The following is a 23,198-nucleotide window of genomic DNA, read 5'->3' as shown; positions in this document are numbered from 1 at the left end:
GTGCTTTAACCCTTTGGATGCCATAGGATAGTGATGTACCAGGTACCCGGAAATCACCCAATATCCAGGCATACCCGGCACTATTTACAGTACCCGGAAATTACCCGGACCCAGCACCAGGGCGCTGGAAACCGGTGCCGGGGTAATTTCCGTTCGGCTCCCTCAGTCGTCCTCTTGGAGAACGGACGGCAGGAGCAGAGCAGCAGAAGACACAGCTTCAGCCGGCGGCAGAGGGCGAGGAGGACCGCGGCGGAAGGGTGAGGGAGACCACGGCGACATCCTGGCGACGGTGGGAGCAGCGGCAGACATTCATCAGGCGGTGGGAGCGGCAGAAGACGTCCTTCACAGCCGGTGCAGGGGGAACATGTGACCGGGGCAGGAGCGTTTCTACTGGACAGCCGGGGAGATCGTCTTCCGCTGGAGAGGGGCTGTGACACTGAATGCGGTCCCTCCGGTACTCAAAGGGTTAATCTCTGGAAGAGGGGGGTTCCTGGAGGTATCTGATGCACCCATACATTGAGACCCTCACAACGTCCCATAATGAACCCTCGAGATTCCTCATGAGCTTGCCAAGATGTCACAATGGGCCCTCTAGTGACCTTGAAGGTGTCCTTGCGTGCGCTTGTACATTGCAGGTTTCCGAACACTTGCACGCTGCAATCTCTCAAAATAGTCAAATGGATTTATGAAAAGCGGAGTTTGATTTCAATGCGTTATGGGGCTCTCCATCAGCAAAAGGCTTAAAAGACACATGGTAAATAATACGTTTTCATTTTCTGCACTCGGCAGTTTCAATTTGGGAGATTGTAGTTTTAAATATTTGATGCCAAGAATATAACCTCGTTTTTCTTAACATAAAAGGTGTTAGTCACACTTAGTGAAAGTTATATTTCGCTTTGCGGCGGCACGGGCGTACTGGCATTTGATTGGTTCACGGGGCTGTCACATAAGGCGACAGCCCTTGAAAAATCAAATATTGCCAGCTACCAAAATTCGCGACGCTCCGTCGCATTGTCGCGCTTACTATAAGCGCACACGGCAGCGGCAATGCATTTGTTTTTGGGCAACGTCGCGGGCACTATACGCACGGCCCTAGTGTTGCAGGGACATGACCGCAAAATCGTCCTTCCTACATCTCACCTTTTCCAAAACAAAATATATTTAACCGGCACCAAAAAGGGGCACTGGCTGGTATTTCTAGGAGGCTTTCAAATATTTATTCAAAATAGAACTTTAAAGCTGCAGTTCAGTCTTTTTTTTTTTATTATTTTTTTTTTTACTTCAATAGTTTTATGTGGGCAATCTCTAATTACCTAAAGCACTGTATAGCTGCAGGTCAATTCGTTCTCCATGTATTGATAGGTCGAAATTTGGTGACATAATTAGTGAAGGGATCTGTTTATATTCTGCTTGTCTGTCAGTGGAAGCTCATGAATATTCATGAGCACTCCTGCACTGACATGTGCTAGAGGGAGGGCAGGGCTGACAAAGGGGTGTGCCAGGGCTTGTGACAGGACATGAAGGGGCAGTGCCATAGCAAATGGCTGTTAAAATAGAATACAAGAAAATTGGTCTTTCAAAGTTGTTTTTTTTAAAACAGAAAATGATAAAAGTATTTTTTCTTAGTACAGAACTGATTTATTAAAAAAAACACACATGCAGGATATTGACTGAACTGCAGCTTTAATTGAGGCGTTTGCAGTGAAGCTTGTAATTAAGGCGGGGGGGTTTAATAAACTAAACAGGCAATAGCAATTTATAATTATACAAACATACATCGTGAAATGTAAAGGTTGCCCTGCACCATAAGCAAAAGCCAATAAAGTGAATTCCACGGCTATGACCCATAACCGGCACATACAGCCGGAGTGGGACAATCGGTCGTGGTCATTTCGCTGGGACTCACCCAGTCGCCACAGCCCATCCATCACTGGAATCCCTGCCGCTTCTAAAGGTAAGTTTAAGTATTGTTTAGGGTAGGGGGTTCATTTAATGTCCTACACCGCACACGGCGACTACCCGGGAGGGGTGAGAATACACAACCGTAGCACTAAATCCAACAGGAATAAATGTGAAAGCACATTTTTAAAACAAAAACACCTTAAGGGACAGAAGTCCTGCAGCCGGGGTGACCCTCTGATTGTCCAAAACCCTTCTCGACTACCTGGGAGAAATTCAGCAATTTGCACCTCCTGGGAAAGTGATTATTTTCAAAAGTATAGCAACGGCGCTTCTATACCTTCATTTGCATTCATCGGGGATTAAGTTTAGTGAGGCAGCTACTGAAGGAAAAAGTGTAAGGCCGTGTCCATAGTGGAACGCGCTTGCTTCCGCTCTCCCTGTAGCGCACGTGCACTACGCGCATATGCATTGGCGTCCAAGTGTTTGCTTCGGTGCGAGCTATGTATCCTGCACTATGGACGCGGCCCAAGCGTGTATTTAAACGCTTCATTAAATATTTTGATAATAGAAATATAGAAGCCTCTTGGCAGTGGGAGATTCCGCATATGAGCCAGTTTGGAGCAGGATACATTATTCCATTGAAATGGAGGTCAGCTTCAACTATATACTAGGAAATACCCCGCATTAACATATACGCAATGGGTCCGGAGCATGTATGTAAAGTTAAAATGTACTTAAAGTGAAGCACTACCTTTTCCCACTTATCGATGCATGTACTGTACTGCAATCGTTATATACGCGCATAACTGATGTAAATAACGCATTTGTAACAGGCTCTATAGTCTCCCCGCTTGCGCACAGCTTCGGTACAGTTAGGGAGACAGTATTGCTGTTCAGGATGTGCTGACAGGCGCATGCGTGAGCTGCCGTTTGCCTATTGGGCGATATGTACTTACTCGCGAGTGTACTTAAAGTGAGTGTACTTAAAGCGGGGTATGCCTGTATTGATATTGCACAGACTTGGTAAGTGACTCAACAAGTGGGGTGTTAAGACTTTTACCATAAAAGAAGGCAGCTAAAATCCCAGGAAGTCCACCAATTAGAAGACAATCGCCCCTGTTGTCGTATACTGGCTATATCATTGGGAAAGTCCTTATTTGGTTGTATGAAATCTACTTAAAAAGACATTCACAATATGAAAGAGGAGATGTTGACAGGGAAGCAAGAACAAAAGGAAAGCTTAATATACAGCCTTTATGAGCGAGGTGGAGATGGTCTCTGCGAGGTAGGATGCTCTTGAAGTGCGCATTAAAATCAATATTGCTGCAGGTTAAAAAATAAATAACCACCAGCCACACATTAACATTATTTAGAAGACAAGATCCGGTCTGTATAATCATACAAAAAATTAAAACGCTAACATACAAAAAAAAAATACAAAAAAGGGGCCATATTACTAAGTGGTGCTATTGTGCTAGAAGGAGACTTATGTCCCATTCAAATTAAGGCGTCTTCTTGGGCACCGGAAGCCGGCCTACGAAATAGCACACTAGTTGGTAAATATGGGCCTGAATCTAGTTCAAACCGACAGTAGGGTTGGACTGTGTGTTGGACAGGGGTTCAAATCTTCCAGTGACACAATTTCTGGGGGTGGACGTTGAATTGTGTATTGGATGTAATACTTTTAACTGAATGACCATGAACCTTAACATGAGTTTTCAAGATCACAACAGGTCTCTTCTGCCTCACAACCATTTGCAGTCATGAAAGTCCATGTAAGACGTGACTTCTGGCTTCTCTTCGTGTTGAGCCAACAAAAATGTACCATACTGTGACATCAAACCAAATGGGGTTTTCTGCAGAGCTACTAGAACTCGTTACGAATTTATGTTATACAACAGTCTCTTCAGGGACCGCATTTTAGTGTAAATCAACTCAATTCCTGTTAAACCAGTTGTAATTGCACCAGTTGTACGTCAAGAATTTTGTGTGGTAATTGATAGAAGTGAGCAATAAATATTTTAAAAGTGCTGAAACCAGAGTATGAGAAAGGGCTCTGACATGTTGAAAATGTGCACTCGTTTTTTATACCTGAACATGTTTACAGATATTTTGGCAGCATGAGTTTCTTATGATCTCAGATGATCGTTTGGCCTTTGTTAGATACTGTATATAGTATGCATGACGTTTACCAATGAATTAATCACTTCAATACTCGAGCAGTTGAAGACTGAGCCAACTGTGCTGAAGCAGGGATATCCTTAAAACCTGACCTGTTGGTGGCCCTTGAGGACTGGCGTTGGCCAACCCCTGCTGTACAGTATAGGACTATAGGCAAAATCAGTGCATATGTTCTAGCGTATGGTAGTGGTCATCAGCCTACAAAAAGGGAACAAACCCTCCTAGGATGGAAGTGTACCAACAACAGTGACAGATTTTGGTACGAAATAAAATGTAAGTATTCAATCACCCAAGATGTAAAGCCTTAAACACGACAGCTATAAGGTGTAGTTTGTAAACATGTAGCGCCAAGACTTGCAAGGGGTTTGATTTCTCCCTTGTATGGGATATCACGGTGTTAACAAGAGTGCGCAGACAAAGCTTTTCCTTGTCCCCTGATCAACTAATGGCCCCAGGGCAGGCCAGGGTTAAAGAAAACACTTTATTGACAAATGCTCCTTCTTCTGAGGTCCCTGAAAATGTGATTTGTTATTTATTCCCAAAGAAACAGAAGCAGCGAAATCTTTTATTTGTAACACATTTAGATTGGTTTAATTAAAGCAATTAGATTAGGAGGTTGGTTTTTGGCTGGATAAGGGACATTGCCCCTTTAAGAACTGCAGAACCCTTTAAAACGTTTTCAACTCGTGAAACTAAGGGTTGGGGCACCTAATACTGTACTATTCTTTGCTTTATTAAATAGAACAATTTCAAAATATATCCTATTAGCTAATATTATGTGATCTGGACACCCCATCTCTTGCAGTCGCACAGGGTGACACGTTACTTTGCTCTGTACCTTATTTTGCTTGTGATTTGCAGTCCTTCTGGTTATCTATCCTTATACCGCTCTGTCTTTTTTCAATGTTGGCATACAAATAACTGATACACAGCGCATGTACTGTATTAATGCAATGATTGTAAGGTATTAATATCAGGTCATTGGTCTATTGCATTACTAACTTGTCTGTGTTTATCTTTGTAGGTTCATGGTGACCTTATACATTCCAGACGTCTCCCGGCCTGAACTTGTTCAATTGAGTAGGGTTTGAATGCAGTTAGCCGTTTGTGTTTATTCTTAATAAAAGGACCAACTGGAGCCCAAAACCAAGTGGTTGGTGTTGGTGTTGGTGTTGGTGTTGGTGTTGGTGTTGGTGTTGGTGTTGGTGTTGGTGTTGGTGTTGGTGTTGGTGTTGGTGTTGGTGTTGGTGTTGGTGTTGGTGTTGGTGTTGGTGTTGGTGTTGGTGTTGGTGTTATTCAGGTATGGGTGTGTAGCTTGGACCCTAAATGCAGAGATAATTAAGAAGCTTCAGACAAGTCAAAGAGATGTATGCCGAGGATCGATGATAAAACGAGGGAGGAAATGTTAATATTTAGCCGATCAGATGCTGCTAAGGATTTATTAATATCTCATTTCCGTGGTCACATGTCATTTGATCATCAGATACCAAAAGCCTGCTACTAGATGTCTTTTAGGGGGGGGGGGGGAAATTAGCATAACAAAAATTGAAGCATCATTAACTATGCGTTATCCTGCTGCTGGTATTGACAGAATTGCTACCGTAACCTTACAGACCATTCACTTGGACCAGCTCATTAACGGTGCCCACAACTTAGCACCGCTTAATAAATATGGCCTGCAATCTTTGAGAAACCATTTGTAGGTTCAGCCTACTCTTTATCTTCGTGCATTGTGCGGCATCTGGTCCCTTTGCTTAGCTGCGAGCAAGGGCTGAGATACTGGGAGAGGGAAGAAAGTTTGACTTTTCCCTTAAATGACCTCTCCCATTAAATCAAAATCTATTAGCGTACAAAACCACGGAGTGACCTAATTCATTTAGAGGCCCGCACGCATGCAGCACATCATATACATCGCTCAACCTAAAACGCTCTCAGGAAGTGGCTTCTGCAGGGCACATTTCCTATTTTAGAAAGCTGAAACTAAGGCCTCAGGCATGAGGCGCGCTCTCACTTACCAGTAAGCCCCTGCAGCCGCAATTAGAGCGGCTTTAGCAGGGGCTCGCGCACGCTTCCGCAAGCGTGCGGAAGCGTAGTTCTTAGTAACATTTTAAATTTGCGCGCTCACGGGAGTGCAGGGCCGGTCACGTGAGTGGTTCGCCCAATGAGGGCGAACTAGCTCCATAACGTCACTGGCCCGCCCCCCGACGGCACGCTAACCAAGGCCAGGGAAAGCACCCGCTTTCCCTCAGCCTCTGCGCACCTCCGCACGGGCTGAGTCACCATGGACTCAGCCTAAGGCCTCGGCCATGTTCCTTGCTTGCTAGCGGAAGCGCGCTGACGCGCGCTCCCGCTCAGCACTAAGCCCCTACAGCCGCAATTAGAGCGGTTTTAGTAGGGGCTCACCTGCGCTTCCGCAAGCGCGCGGAAGTGCAGGTCTTTGGGGAATTTAAAATCCCCCCGCTTGCCGGCGCGACAGGCCGGTCACGTGAGCGGTTCGCCCAATGAGGGCGAACCAGCTCCGTGACATCACTGGCCTGCCCCCGGCCCGCCCCCCTGACAGCGCGTGCGGTAATCAACCGCAAGGCCAGGGAAAGCACCCGCTTTCCCTGAGCCTCAGCGCGCTTCAGTAAGCAAGCAGGGAGCCTGGCCGAGGCCTATGGCTGTGCCGAGGGCTGACTACAATAATGGCCAGACCAATGCATGCAGTGTGAAACCACAGATGGGAGAGTTTACAATCTATAGTTTATTGGAATCAGAGAGATAGACCATAATAAATAACTGAATTAGAGAGAATAGATCAAATGGTCTTCAGCAGGCACTGCCAATGTGTCGTAGGCTCGTCTGGCAGCAAAGGAGTTAACCGCAAAGTCACCAAATGTACAAACTATTTACTCCTGGGAGGTGGCACAATGGTTTAGTTTGTGAATAGCACTTCCCAGAATCCCTTGCTGCAGTGGAAGCACTGTATGCTAGAACAGCGGTGCGCAAAGTGGGGGGCACAGGGTTTACAGAGGCCCCGCGCGTGCTTCCAGAAGGCACGTGCTTGTCACGTTGCCATGACAATGTGACGTCATGACGTCTGAATCAAGGTAAGGGGGGGGGGTCAAGAAGAGGGGGAAGGCCAGCAGGGGGGCGCAGGGGAAAAAAAGATTGCGCCCCCCCCTGTGCTAGATAATGGTGAAAAGCAGAGTTACAGATCTGTCTGCCGTGAATGTGCTCACGTCATATTTTCAGTTGCTGAATAGTACTTCAAATCGGAATCACTGCATCCATATCCATGGATTTGCAATAACTCTGTACCATGTCACCTTAACATGTTTAATAATTATATCAATGTGAACATCCACCATAACATTGTCATACGCCAATTTAACATTAGGTACCTGAGACACAGATGTCCCACAAGAGAATGCAGAAGTAGTTTCTCGTTTCCGAATAGAGTAATGCGGGGAACACACACAGGAAGCGGGTCCTCTAATCCCAGTGCCAGGAACTTGGGACTTGTGTGAGAGTCATTTTCTGGGAGCCAGAATTAGATGGCGCGCTTCAGGGCAACAACCCCTGTCCGCTCCGAGCTGTGCACACTGCAGCCCTATCCACAGAATTATTATCCCAGCTGAAAACTGTCAAATTGTTCACAAAAGCACAAATGTATGTTCAGGTGTAACAAAATATAAATGCCTGCCTCACACCCAACATTTTTTCCTACATTTGAGTCCATTGGCACAGGTTGAAAATACGTCTCGTGTAAATATTGTGTCTCAGCATCGTAGAAGATGCAGGAATTGGAGACACCCCATTAAAGAGGCCGCCCAACAAAAGGGTTTAAAAGCCATCTTCAATTGGCTTCCATAAAAGTACACATTTTTCTTATCTGTGTCCTGTTAAAAATGACGGTTTATTTTGTTCTTTGGGTCCGTTTGTAAAGGAATTAGAATAACCAAAAATTCTTCAAAGTGCAGGTCTCCTCTGGGACAGAGATACAGAGTCGAGGTCTACTCACACGTTCAATGCAATTCTCCAATTAAAGTGACAGCCAAGAGCAGTGGGAAGACACCGTCTCAGGTCCCACGTGGACCTTTCGTTAGGTGCATAGTAACACACAAAGCACATTTAAATAGTGTAGTTTGGCACCAAAACCTCGCACAACAGGCGATGCCAATTAACACACAAGCATACTGTATATACCCAAGTAATTGGAATGTGATCAGTGTTAAACAAAACAAACATGCAAGTTCCCTGCATATCATCTATCAATGAGTGTACAGATTGCAAAACTCCCAATGTATGTTTACCGTGGAAATATAATATATTATTTTCAAAAGACTTACACTTAGGCTTAGTCCATAGAGACTGAAGTCGTGCGGAGGCGCGCTGAGGCTGAGGGAAAGCGGTGCTTTCCCTGGCCTTAGAGCGCGCTCCATCCGTGGGCGGGCCAGTGACGTCACGGAGCGATCCGCTCACGTGACCGGCCCTGCACTCCGGCGAGCGCAGAAACTAAAGATTTGGTAAGACACGCGCTTCCGCAGGCGTGCGGAAGCGTGCGCGAGCCCCTGCTAAAGCCGCTCTCATTGCGGCTGCAGGGGCTCAGTACCGAGCAGCAGTGCGCCTCAGCACGAGTCAGCGCCTAAGCGCTGACCATGCCCGAGGCCATAGCTGAATTTAAGGGGTCTACCATCTTTAACTCTAGAAGACATGCCAGTGCTGTTAATTCAATGTGGTCCTGCAAAAGATTGCACTTTACAGGATACAAAAGTGCATCTACAGGTCTTCAACATGACCAAAAATCTTACACCCCCCCCCCCCTCCCAGGGCAAACCGTGCTTACTTTTGAGGGCAGTGATTCTGGTTATTGATGAAGGTAAAAACATGCATGTTTACCCATCACATAACACAGCTTGCATAGCAATGCTTGGACTTGCCATGGTGAGCGTACTTATTGCTTCTGCATAGGGAATGCTGCATGTGTAAAGAGGTCCCAAGACATGCACACCGCGGGGTTATGGGTGGGGGTGGAAAAACATATGAAATACTTAGGAGCCAGTGTTCCCGGTGCACGGAAGGGGGGGGGGGGCGCACATTTGGCTGCCACCTGCCCTTCTATCGGTGTCTGTGTCAGTGTGTATCGGTGACACACAGACACTCTCTCTCACACACACACACACACACACACGGACGGACACTGATGCCCCCTCCCACAGCGTGCATTGAGCAGGGGTGGGCAGAGTACAAGAGACTTCGCCTATCCTCCCTCCCCAATCTCCTCACTGAGCTGTGTGGCGGTGACTTGACCTGTCAATCCTCGCGGCTGCAGGTCCCAGCGTGCCCGTTCTGGCTTTGATGTCGCTGGGGAGCAGTATTGCCAGTGCAGCAGCGATTGACAGGTCAGTAATCGCTGCGCACAGCACAGGCGCCGGGAATTTGGCAGAAACCCTTCACCGTACAGTGAAAGTAAACCCATGCATCTAGAAGTCTGCAGTTCTAAGCAGCAATCACACATACACCCCCCTACACTATTCAAATTAGGGGTCCTCCAGAGAGGAACTGCACTTTTTCTTAGCTCTGTTGGCCCTCCAGTTCACGAGATAGTGGATTTCCCCAAAGGGGAAATCAAAATGGCCATCAAATCCTGCAGGCTAATAGAAAGCCAAAGTCATACGGGGGGAGAGGGGGCATGACGTTGCAGCCTCCTATTGGATAACTGGGCACTGGGAGAAGGAGCGGCTCAGTGAGTAAAGACACTGACTGACACTGAGATTGCTGCAGGGGAGCCTGGTTCAATTCCCGGTGTCGGCTCCTTGTGACCTTGGGCAAGTCACTTATCTCCCTGTGCCTCAGGCACCAAAAACATAGATTGTAAGCTCCACTGGGCAGGAACCTGTGCCTGAAAAATGTCTCTGTAAAGCACTGCGTACAATTAGCAGCGCTATACAAGAACATGCTATTATTATTATCTTTAAACATCCAGGAAGGAGCTCCAGCAACAATAGCCAAAGTAGGCAGGAATGCTGCATTAACCGCGCAAGATGTGTAACAATGGGCTGAAAGAGGCAGGTTTGGGGCCTGTGGAAGGAATCCAGATACTTGCATAGGTTCTTTGTCTTTGCTGTCAATTGTACAGTAGGGGGGCTTTGCTACTTTGTTTCTACCCATCATAGAACACAATTAAATCTCAGTACCAACGTACTGTATCCTGCAAATCACTGGGGGTAATTATATTATTTGATAGGAACCTGAAAGTATTTTGATGCATGACCAGGAAACTGAAAACATGGCAAATAAGGGAAAGGTAACATTTTACCGCAAAGCAGGAACGTCTAAACCGGCAAAATGGAAAGGTTACAGTTTGTGTGACCGTGTAAGGCTGCGCTTACAGTGACGGTGACGCGACAAAACAAAATGTATTGCCGCCGTCGCGCGCGCTTATAGAAGCGACGCGAGTTTCCAGCAACCGCAGCGTCGCTATAAGCGCAGCCTAAAGGAAGCACAGTATGACTGTCCTGTAAAACTCCTAGTAGCATACAAGTGTGTCACACTGTGTGAGGCTTCGGAGTCCCTCTATACACCAACTTTCATGTCTCTTAGAGCTTAGACTACATACAGTATATAGCAGACAGCCTTTGCACATGCAGTGCCCAACTAACCCACATAAATAACATCACTGGTTTATCCGCTAGGATTATACAGTAGTTGGCAACACGGCCAGGTAGGCAGCAGGGGTACATGTTAGCGATGACAGATTTTGGGTAACCATCTTGTTGGATAAGTGGCTGTTTACGGAGCACAAATCTATAGTGTGTGTGTGTGTGTTTAGCATGCACGGTAGAACTGCAATAGTAATAGGATTTCCTTGTGTACGCAGCTTTCTTCAACATGTTACGAGTTTAGACAAGTTGTCATCAGATTGGACAGTAACAGAGACAAAAAAAAACCGGACCAAATGAGAAGTAATGAGAAATAATAAACTTCTGACGTTTTAACCACTGCATCACGCTAAAACTTTGTCACTGTGATAAGACAGGGCACACGGCTTCTTCCCATCTCCCAACAGAGTTGGTGTTTATGGTCTTGCAAATTGTTCGACTGCTAACTCTCCGCCTTACCAGCCCAACGTGGTGGCTTTAAAAGAGAACGTTTTCCATTTGAAATGAAAGTCCCCGTTTTGCTAAGCTACCAGAAACCACACGAGAACAATCAAATCCTTTTGCATTCAATAAGACTTCTTGTTCTTGGAAGAAACAGGTTCTCATGTCACATATATAGCAGAGTACACACTTCAATATACAGCCCCCTATTTGGGGAACACGTTGACTGACACACATGCACAGGAGCACACACAAAACATACAGTGGGCCAGTACCCATGTTAACCCCTTAATTATGATAAACTCTTCAGTGAACGTTACAATGATCAGATTTTTGCTTGTGTTCTCGGGGAGATCATGTCCCCCCCTATCCTGGAGTGATGAAAACAGTCTGCATTAAAGAGGAAGAATCCTCATTACCTCCCGCTGCCCGAGCACTCAAAACTAATACAGGCAGATTGTTGTGTACACACACACACACACACAACCATCAATTGAAAATGTATGAACCGTCTGAGATAAAACCTTTATCTTGGACTCCTCCAACATAATAACCTGCTCAGGGGGTTTAAATAAGTGGGTCTGTGTGTGTACTGCACATTAAGTAAGGCCCCAAAGTGCATGTTAGAGTGGGTAGTATAGCTGTCAAACACAGCAGGAGCTTCCCACAATGCTGTTACCACAATGGCAAGGCATTGTGGGGCGTGACTTTGGAAGCTCCCACAGTAATTGACAGCTGTGACACCCATGCTGCCTGCACACACGGAGGTGCGGTTTGGGGCCTTATTGAGGCTTTTGTTCAAACCACTAGCTCAGGACTCGATACTGCCTGGGATCTGTCACCCTGCTTTACTAGCAATACTGTGATGAGTAGGAAATAAGATGAATAAGGGGTTCGCAGAAGAAATATTCAAGTTGGCGGTGCGCAGGGTATCAAAGGTTGGAAAGCACTAACCTAATCCAACCTACATGCCAATGAAAGAGCCAATACATCCTGATTGGTTAGTAAAGCTAAGTGTCCACAGCACCAAAGTGAATATATCATTTGACATATCGCACGCACGAAGATTTCAGGGGAAGAACTAAATACGCTAAAGCTCCAAAATGTTTTATGCAAAGTGTCTCTCCAACAGCAATCCAAAATACACCACCTGTATTTTGTGTCCTTACTCCCAACACATACAGTGCCTGCTCACACGTGCAACATTACTACATTGCCGCTTGCAAAAATCACTCAATTGCACCTCCAGCTCGTCAAGGTTTTAAAGCTCCAGGAGCAAATCAGAAGAACCATCCATTGCTAATAAAAAGGTATTTTTGCCATTAATACAATTATAGCCATTACAGGGAGATAAAGCAGAGAGAAAGTGTGTACACTCTTTTCAGATCTCAGGAAAGGCTCAGATTTCCCCTGAAAGAATAGCGATGGAGGCCAAAACCTTTCACCGTGATCACAATTAGTGACGCGTTTCTCAGGAGAGCGGAGATTGTACACAGCATAAACGCTACAAAACTCCAGGAGCGGGGAGATTACAACCCCAGGCACTAGTGAACGTCTCCAATTTGCTGGAACTAGATCAGGAACAAACTACCGACTACAATGATACTGCCAAACTTTCCAATGAATAAAATGATCACATCCTATTATAGTTTCATCGGACCTAAAGCAGCAGTTCAGCACCACCCTTCTATTTCTCATTTAAGTATATATGCTCTATGTCTTCTGTGTTTTCTGTGTAACTCTATATGCTTTTTCTACACACTGCATTGCTACTGTTGCTTGCAGAGACATGTTAGTTACATTATAATTCCAACTATGGAGCTAAGGTGCTCTCACAACATCCATTAATGATTCAGTAACGGCTGAATCCTGTGTCCATTTTCCATGTTCGATAGTTCAAATAAGTATTGTTTTTATATTTAACCTGATATTATTCTACAGATTCCCAACGGTATGCTCAATAAATAACCTTATTTAACCAGAAAGATCCTTACATATGGTATGTTTCCATAGTAGTTATACTACATTTTTCCTCTCCCCTATCACACAGTATTTCACTGTGGTATATAAAAACCTACTTCGCAAACATGTTATATTGCCCGGCTCATCCAACATTTATAGTCGTTTACACCCCCGAACTTGGCTACCAGCATCAAACCCCCACTATTGTGTCCCTACTGGTGCTGATATACCGCACATATTGGTTATTTTAGATGCAAGCCCACCAAACTAACTCAGCAGCTGCATTAATAAATGGTAGTTACACACGTATAAAAAGCGTGTCACTAAAATGCCCTGCAACTGTTCCCTGTTGGTTGGGCTGAAGCCATAACTGACAACCCCCAAAGAAGCCCCATGTCACGCACAACACAAGATTTTAAATGTGGAAATACCAGCCTTTAATATGCAGCATGTTTCCACTAATAAAATGGCCACGTTCCATGCTTTTGTGGCCGGGCGCCTGCGTGTCATGGGCACGTGAGCAGCAGTGCACAGCCATGCCACCACAAACCAACGTCAAGAACATACACTGCATTGGCATCATTAACGTCACCATTCCAAGTACCAAGGGGCTAATATTATATGCCCTCTGTGCAGACTGATCCTATCAGTTTCTCTGTCTGATGTAGTATACTCTGCAATATATAAATAAGAGCAAATATAAAACAAAACAGGGATGGTCAAATACTTAGGAGCCAGAGCTTAGGCACATGGGGGCAAGGGGGTTTAATGTGGGTGACTGACACCCACACAGAGACGCCCTCCCTCACCCTCCCAGAGCTGTCACAGAGAAGCAGGGTAGACTACAGAAGGGCTCAGACTAGCTCCACCCCCTCCACCTAGATTTGCGCAGTACCTCTGATGAGGATTATTCCCCCCTCCTCACTGAGCGACGCAGCTGTGACTTGACCTGTCAATCACCGCCACTACCGGTCTCAGCGCGCCAGATCCGACTGTCGCTAGGGAGCGCAGCGGTGATTGACAGGCTTAGACATCGCTGCCCGTAATCCAGGCGCCAGCCATTTATCCATCCCCGTTATGCTTTACGAGTCTGAGGATTCATTTGTGTAATAGGTAGTATTCAAAGCCGCCAGTAATAAATATCGACAGATCGAGTGCTTGGAGTGCTTCGCATATAATTGCAAGGCACAGTACATGCCAGCTTACAATGTACGAGGCACAGAGGGATGGAGGGGCTAATCCACGATCCTGAGGAGCTAATGCTGGGATCCAGAACAGATCCACCACTTCAAAGGCTGCGCTGTTCTCATACGAGAGCCACGCGTTGAAGTGCAGAGATTGTCAGTATTGCATTTCCAACTACCGGACAATGCCAATTGTCTCAGTTACCCAACATGAACTGCTTCTTCAAGGCCTTAATATTTATTACAAACACTTCCTAACAATGATTTCAAGGCCAACCTACACTTGTGCCAAAAAGTGTAATACCAAGTCCTCAACCTAGCCAAAAAGGTCAACTGTTTGTCAACACAATCCACATCTTATCCTGTTATTGTGTTTTGAAAATACTCTGGCACTTACTGAACAAAATAAAAATGGTGATGCTAAATATTTGAGGGGCACAGTAAAGATGACCACCCATGTTAATTTCAGCCAAATGCTTTATTATCATGCCTTTGCCCCTTCTTTGGAATAGTGCAACCGGGTATTGAGTATCTGACCGCCTTTTATCAATCTTCCTGCACTCTGTATAGAGGTGCTGGTATATTAACGCCTTAAAGCTATATTAACAACCGAAATGCCTGCCACAGATTGCTGTGTAGCACTGGGGGGGGGGGGGGGGAAGGAACGGCATGTGAGAGAAAAGTGACTAAATGAATACAAAAATAAATGCAGTTAAAACAAAAAACTATTTTAAAAGACCACAACAAAATCTAGGTTGTGCCCATATCCAAGACAAAGAGAACAATGTGCGGTATGTCACTGTGTAGCCTGTCCTTCCCAATATTAGTGTGTGCTGCTCTGCCTGTGCACTAACAGAAATGCCTTTACTCTGCTGCATTAAAATGCAGGCACCATCCGCACACATTGCTAAGTAAGCACATATGCAAAGAGAAGACGGGGTCTGTTAATCAGGGTATTTATATCACCATATAATAGCAGGACATGTGCTTGAGGTTGCAAAATAGGTGGATGGTTTATACCCCACAGAGGAATGACCGCCAGCTACGCTGTAATAACAAGCGGAAATAATACCTCGCTTTCACACAGCGCCTTTCAATTAGTATGCATGGCAGCCTCTCAAAGGGAGATGGGAGAAAGGGACTGTATGCGCCTACCGACCTGTAATTGGGTAATAATAATGCAAAGGGAGATTAAGGGTTTCGCCCAAGAACACACAGAGTGTGGCCTGTGCTGGAATGAGACATACAAAGCTCTTTAACTGCTACACCACACTTCTCCCCCCCCCCCCCTGTGTGAATGACTACACCAGGTGAAGGAATGAACAGTTAAACATGTCCGTTTTACAATCTTCTTCACTGTATTGGACACAATGGACAAAGAGAGCTTATGATGCAGTTACACGACTCCTTCACATCTAAAGACACATTGCAGACAGTCAGCCATTCTCTCCCTGTGTCTCCGGCACTGAAATGTCGATTTTCAGCTGTTTGCGACAGGCATAACCCTGCTGTACTATGTACCACACTGCATATACTGTCAGCGCTATGTACCACGCTGCATATACTGTCAGCGCTATGTACCACGCTGCATATACTGTCAGTGCTATGTACCATGCTGCATATACTGTCAGCGCTATGTACCACGCTGCATATACTGTCAGCGCTATGTACCATGCTGCATATACTGTCAGCGCTATGTACCACGCTGCATATACTGTCAGCGCTATGTACCACGCTGCATATACTGTCAGCGCTATGTACCACGCTGCATATACTGTCAGCGCTATGTACCACGCTGCATATACTGTCAGCGCTATGTACCACGCTGCATATACTGTCAGCGCTATGTACCATGCTGCATATACTGTCAGCGCTATGTACCATGCTGCATATACTGTCAGCGCTATGTACCACGCTGCATATACGGTCAGCGCTATGTACCATGCTGCATATACTGTCAGCGCTATGTACCACGCTGCATATACTGTCAGCGCTATGTACCACGCTGCATATACTGTCAGCGCTATGTACCACGCTGCATATACTGTCAGCGCTATGTACCACGCTGCATATACTGTCAGCGCTATGTACCACGCTGCATATACTGTCAGCGCTATGTACCACGCTGCATATACTGTCAGCGCTATGTACCACGCTGCATATACTGTCAGCGCTATGTACCACGCTGCATATACTGTCAGCGCTATGTACCACGCTGCATATACTGTCAGCGCTATGTACCACGCTGCATATACTGTCAGCGCTATGTACCACGCTGCATATACTGTCAGCGCTATGTACCACGCTGCATATACTGTCAGCGCTATGTACCACGCTGCATATACTGTCAGCGCTATGTACCACGCTGCATATACTGTCAGCGCTAAACAAAATAATCTCCTTTTTAAACATGATGAACTATTTTAGAAGAAAAAACGTATAGACCAGGCACAAAAAATAAATGAATAATGAAAAAACACAATAGAAAAAAGATATATATTTAGTAGGTGCAACCAATCAATAGGCAGTGGCCATACTTGCCATAATCCTAATAGATAATACACAAGACAGGTCGGGCACAAAGCCCTGATGAAGGTCCGAACCTGGACCGAAACGTAATTTTTTGCACATTAATAAATGTATTTTTTTTTAATGCCCGACTTGTCTTTTATACGGTTTGACAAAACATACTTATACCAATCTGACGCAATATTTCCTCTATTAACCCCAAACATTAAGAGTGGTTATGCTGCAGCTCACTGTAAGACATATTTGCATATTTGTTTGATGTCGTTCCCAAATAATATTATCCCCGTGGGGAAGAAATGAAATACTGAATGATTTATATCTGCAGAAATCAGGGGCAGAGAGACAGCAGCTACATATCTCTTTTGCAGGGGGTGAAAATGCGTAGGGTTGGATAAGGCGAAAGGTCAGGCGGCAATACAACAAATGAATAGGGGGTCCCAGTCAAGACAAGATTGAACCATGGTAATGTCACAAAAAGGTACAATGTCATGTGTAGCTTGGGATATGAACACTGCAGGACAGCAATGCGTGGGACAGGACCGTGTGACGGGCGGCAACCGTTCCCAAGAGAAATCAGAGTACAGAAATGAAGGAATTAAACCAGAGCAACGGACCGAGGCCGGATTGGGACGGGGGGGAAGGAGGCAAAGGTAATGCAGTATCAGGAATAGAATAAGGAGACAGATACATGGCAGGGGCAAGTGTCAGAGAGGGGGCAGGGTAAAGTGACAGGACCAGAGCAAGGTGGCAGAGATGGGGGGGGGGGGTAGGATTAGGGTAAAGTGGACCAGGGTAAGGAGGTGGGGGGAGGGAGCCGGAAGCAGGATAAAGTGGTAGGAAGCAGGGTAGGGTGGCAGAAAGGGGGCAGGGTAAGGTAGCAGAGAGGGGGCAGGAAGCTGGGTAAGGTGGCAGGAACTGGGTACGGCGGCAGAGAGGGGGCAGGAAGCTGGGTACGGCGGCAGAGAGGGGGCAGGAAGCTGGGTACGGTGGCAGAGAGGGGGCAGGAAGCTGGGTACGGCGGCAGAGAGGGGGCAGGAAGCTAGGTACGGTGGCAGAGAGGGGGCAGGAAGCTGGGTAAGGTGGCAGGAAGCTGGGTACGGTGGCAGAGAGGGGGCAGGAAGCTGGGTAAGGTGGCAGAGAGGGGGCAGGAAGCTGGGTAAGGCGGCAGAGAGGGGGCAGGAAGCTGGGTACGGCGGCAGAGAGGGGGCAGGAAGCTGGGTACGACGGCAGAGAGGGGGCAGGAAGCTGGGTAAGGCGGCAGAGAGGGGGCAGGAAGCTGGGTAAGGCGGCAGAGAGGGGGCAGGAAGCTGGGTACGGTGGAAGAGAGGGGGCAGGAAGCTGGGTACGGTGGCAGAGAGGGGGCAGGAAGCTAGGTACAGTCACAGAGAGGGGGCGGGAAGCTGGGTACGGTGGCAGAGAGGGGGCGGGAAGCTGGGTACGGTGGCAGAGAGGGGGCGGGAAGCTGGGTACGGTGGCAGAGAGGGGGCGGGAAGCTGGGTACAGTCACAGAGAGGGGGCGGGAAGCTGGGTACGGTGGCAGAGAGGGGGCGGGAAGCTGGGTACAGTCACACGGAGGGGGCGGGAAGCTGGGTACGGTGGCAGAGAGGGTGCTGGAAGCTGGGTACGGTGGCGCAGGAAGCAAGGTACGGTGGCAGGGAGGGGGCAGGAAGCAGGGTACGGTGGCAGAGAGGGGGCAGGAAGCAGGGTACGGTGGCCGAGAGGGGGCATGAAGCAGGGTACGGTGGCAGAGGGCAGGGTGGCAGGGAGAGGGCAGGATAATTGTACAGTGGCAGGGAGAGGGCAGGAAGCAGGGTAAGGTGGCAGGGAGAGGGCAGGATCATGTTACAGTGGCAGGGAGAGAGCTGGATCATGGTACAGTGACAGGGAGAAGGCAGGAAGCAGGGTAAGTGGCAGAGGGTAGGAAGCAGGGTAAGGTGGCAGGGAGAGGGCAGGATCATGGTACAGTGGCAGGGAGAGAGCTGGATCATGGTACAGTGGCAGGGAGAGAGCTGGATCATGGTACAGTGGCAGGGAGAGAGCTGGATCATGGTACAGTGGCAGGGAGAGAGCTGGATCATGGTACAGTGGCAGGGAGAGAGCAGGATCATGGTACAGTGGCAGGGAGAGAGCTGGATCATGGTACAGTGGCAGGGAGAGAGCAGGATCATGGTACAGTGGCAGGGAGAGAGCAGGATCATGGTACAGTGGCAGGGAGAGAGCAGGATCATGGTACAGTGGCAGGGAGAGAGCTGGAAGCAGTGTAACGTTGAAGGAAGAGGACAGGATCATGGTACAGTGGCAGGGAGAGGGCAGGATCATGGCACAGTGGCAGGGAGAGGGCAGGAAGCAGGGTAAAGGTGGAAGGAAGAGGACAGGATCATGGTACTGTGGCAGGGAGAGGGCAAGAAGCAGGGTAAAGGTGGAAGGAAGAGGACAGGATCCGGGTACTGTGGCAGGGAGAGGGCAGGAAGGAGGGTACAGTGGCAGGGAGAGGGCAGGATCATGGCACAGTGGCAGAACAAGACATTTGCAGCCCCCATGGTCCCCAGTTCCTCAACGATGCCCTGCGTCTCCTCGCCCGGGATGGGGGGGGGGGGGGGTAGGGAGCGGCTTATCCTCACCTGATGGGGAGGAAGGGGGTCCTCAGGCCTCGTGTCTGTGCATCACCTCCCTGCACAGGTTCCTTCTCATGCAGGGATAAATCCGAGCGGCTCCCGGCTCTGACGCTCACACGCTCACACCGCCAGCGCCGCCTCCTCGCCTGCCTAGTGGGAGGTGTCGCTGCGGCGCACACAGGAAAGGGCGGAGAAAGTCCAAGCACCACAATGACGTCGGGGAAGCAAAACAGCGTGTACTGACGGCGGACATGTTGGGATTGGCGGACCTTTTTGATTGGCGGACATTTTGGGATTGGCGGCGTTCAACGTGCCACCTTGTCAATAGACCAAGTGAACGCCTTATTAAGGGTGGCAAACTCCCGCAAGTGAAATCAGATAGAGAATAAATACAGATACAGAAACGCTTGAACCGCCATCTTGGGGAGGGCAGCCACTGTGTGTGCAGCCATTATTACGGGGCGGCTCAAAAACGTATTTATTTGATCATATCATCACCTTTTCATTCTGAAATACTTGTCAATGCAAAAATCCTTCATGCTCATAGTATTTTTCTTAACAGTCAATTTGCAAGCATATTATATTGTTGACCTCATTTGCTTTTTACACAAACAGAGCTATCCCTGAATGGGTTGCAGGCTCTATACTTTTAACACGCATGCTTGGCTGTACAAGCTGCTTGATGCTTTATAGGTGTCCCATAAGCGCCAAAGATTTAGGAAGCCGCTGCAGAAAGGCAGATGAGCACTTAGGACACAGTACACAATAAGATAACAGATCCAGGGAGAAATTGCTGAGTTCATACACAGTTAAGCATACGAGTAGCTACACACACGATACATAAAGCTTGGCCAGTTGCAGACGCACTTACCAGAATTCCCTCCTACTGTCTTTGTACATTCTGCCTACCAATTAGATTGTAAGCTCCTCGGAGCAGGGACTCCTCTTCTACAATGTTACTTTTATGTCTGATGCACTTATTCCCATGATCTGTTATTTGTCTTATTTGTTATTTATATGATTGTCACGTGTATTACTACTGTGAAGCGCTATGTGCATTAATGGCGCTATATAAATAAAGACATACAGTTACAACAAAAGACAAAAAGGCCCAGTGCTACATCTAACTTGACATATTATATAGTTAAATACTAATCTGTTTATAGAAAGGGTCATTTAGTTCAATGCTTTGGCCGATGTATTTTATGCCTATAACCATGTCACACTGTGGCCCATCTGTAGGTCCTAACACTGCTGCACCTGCAAAAATCTCTCATATCCTCTAATGTAGGGAGAGCTGTATTTAATCGACTGGTCATTTACAGGTGCTTAGCAAGAACTGTTATTCTTGCGGTGTATACCTCGGAATACACATGTCATGGCGAGCGATTTCTTCCAACCGTACCGCCTTTAGACGCGAGTGCAAAAAATGGCATTTTAGTGTTCTGGTTTTTAAACACCTGAAATTGACACAGTAGCACAGTACTGTACACATTACAATTCCTTTCATTGCATTTAATTGCACACAATCCATGAAATTCAAACAAAGCAACCGCGATAAACACGTGTGCCTGGGTGATTGGCCACGTTAATGCCGCGCGGAATACAGCAGCGCACACGAAAACGTCACCATAATTTGTTCGAATAACGGCCACTGCTTCTCTGTAATGCATGGTATGGAGGTTCCTGACGCGTTTCATTTGGTTATTAGAGAACAGGACAAACATGTTATCTTCCTTTTCCCGACGTTTTAAAACAGCCGACAACCACACAAAAAACCACAGATTTCTGCTGTTTGTGCTTTTTGTGCGATAAGGAGGCATCAGTCTGAAACACCAACACAATGCATTATCTCCACCATCTGCAGTGTCAGAAATGGCAGCATTTTGTTTACCTCTCCATTCATATAACTTTACCACAGTGCTTATATCTTTTACCATTTTAAAACCTGTGATTGCATTATTTTTAAAAAAGGTATTTGCTTTCTTTGACAATTAATTGCTACAAAACACCTAGCTCAATCATTCTTTTAGAAATATCTTATTTTTTGTTTCATTGCACAGTTAAAGTGAAGGTTAATGTCAAAAGAGCAATACTGCGTTGCATGGCTTGCCCCCCATAAATGCTTCTACAGAATTTAAAATTATTGTATTTTATTTGTATGGCGCCAACCTATTCCGCAGCGCAGTACAATTTAGGAGGGAGGGCAATAACACTGTATGACACGAGAACATATACGTTAAGATAAACTGAGACAATAGGAAGGAAGTCCTTGCTCAAAGGAGCTTACAATCTCAATGGCCCAAAAGTTTAATCAATATAATTTTCTTATTTTTGTTAGGTTGCCAGAGAGCGTTTATTTAATTCCTAAAATAGAAGATCAATCTAACTTTCATTAATGTTTGCATAGAATTTCCCCTTTGAAGAGGCATCCGCTTTTACTAGAATTCAGCTGTTCAAATAGATTTCCTAAACACGTTTCATAATTTGTAATTGTCACGTACGGCACACCTGTGAGCACGTGACCTGCATACGGGACAAGGGTTAATACACAGCTCTCTAGCTGGACCACTTTTCACGTTCGCAAAGGTCCCTCTAATGAACAATATCTCCCCTCAATCCATCCGCATATACCATCTGTCACAAATAGCACACAAGTGAGCACGTGACTTAGATATGCAACCAAGGTTAATACACACGGCTACTCTAGCCAACTCACCTTTCTCCTGCGCAAGGTACTTTCAATTAGTTAATATTAACCCCTTACTCAAGTGCAATCAGATCTATACACTTCCACCACCCGAGAAATTATGCAAAATGTATAATTAATATATATCTGCCAGGGTCTCCGGTTCCTGTTTATTATAGAAAAAAAACTATGCACTTAACACACAAATCTGTTGTAGCAAAATGTGTCCAAAAATATAAATACTCTACAAAGCGTGCATCCGATCATTTAGAGCCCCAAAACATTACTTATTAATGAATGTTTTAATATATATAAAAATACAGGGCTTAGATTACAGAAAAATGAGTATAAGAACATACAGTTACAATAAATGCAGAAAAGTTTCTTAAAATAACAGGATTCAACATAACACAGACATTTCTATACAGTATCTTACCATATGTCATACGCTTTCCCCCAGAGAGCTCACTGGCATAGAAATATGATAATTCATGTGTTTAGTCCCAAACACACCTATGTTGAATTCTGAAATAACTCCAGGGCAAGCCCTATATCCCATTATTTTCCCCTTTGAAAACAACATAAGCCCACCCCTGTCGTAAATCCGCTGCAAAGGTTGATGGTTTTAGGACAGAGAAAAGTACTCCTGAAGACGACGTTTAAGTTCTTACTTCAATATATAAATGCACTCATAACTTTCTTTCTCTAGTATTTAAACACATGTGCATCATATCAGTAGAGATATAGGCTGTTATGATGGATGTAACAAGACTAATTTTGACCGTCTTACTCTTAAATTGGAGTCACAAATGGATATCTGTGCTTGGTACCTCTTGCCCATGTAGTGTGTGGTCTTATTGCACGCGACTCCTTGCAATGATTACAGATATCCGTACGTTATACTTTAAAGATAGAGGTTATCACCTGATATCCTTAGTTTTAATACATTCATTCTTTTGTGGAATACTTTAATAGTCACACCCCCTGAACCATGCAGAACCCTGCTTAAATTGCAAACAAGAGAGAACAATCTGTTCTCTTGTTTGTAATT

General features: G+C 46.2%; 1 protein-coding gene across 10 annotated transcripts in view; it reads right to left on the bottom strand.

Annotated features, from left to right (window-relative positions):
- CYRIB (CYFIP related Rac1 interactor B) overlaps positions 1 to 23,198 on the bottom strand; it is a 166,363-nt gene that overhangs the window by 80,666 nt on the left and 62,499 nt on the right. For 4 of the 10 annotated variants that reach the window (XM_075582033.1, XM_075582041.1, XM_075582023.1 and 1 more), the window contains exon 1: positions 19,465 to 19,645. The exons of 2 other annotated variants lie outside the window; for them this stretch is intronic. The gene's annotated coding sequence lies outside the window, so the exon portion shown is untranslated. Of the gene's footprint in view, positions 1 to 19,464; positions 19,649 to 23,198 lie in introns of those variants that run through there. 4 more of the 10 variants (XM_075582062.1, XM_075582057.1, XM_075582056.1 and 1 more) reach the window with 2 other exon arrangements.

The sequence above is a fragment of the Ascaphus truei genome, chromosome 2, assembly GCF_040206685.1.
Source record: "Ascaphus truei isolate aAscTru1 chromosome 2, aAscTru1.hap1, whole genome shotgun sequence".
In the NCBI taxonomy this organism is placed as follows: Eukaryota; Metazoa; Chordata; class Amphibia; order Anura; family Ascaphidae; genus Ascaphus; species Ascaphus truei.
Note: the sequence above shows the minus strand (reverse complement) of the source record. Positions and strands in the feature narration are given on the sequence as shown.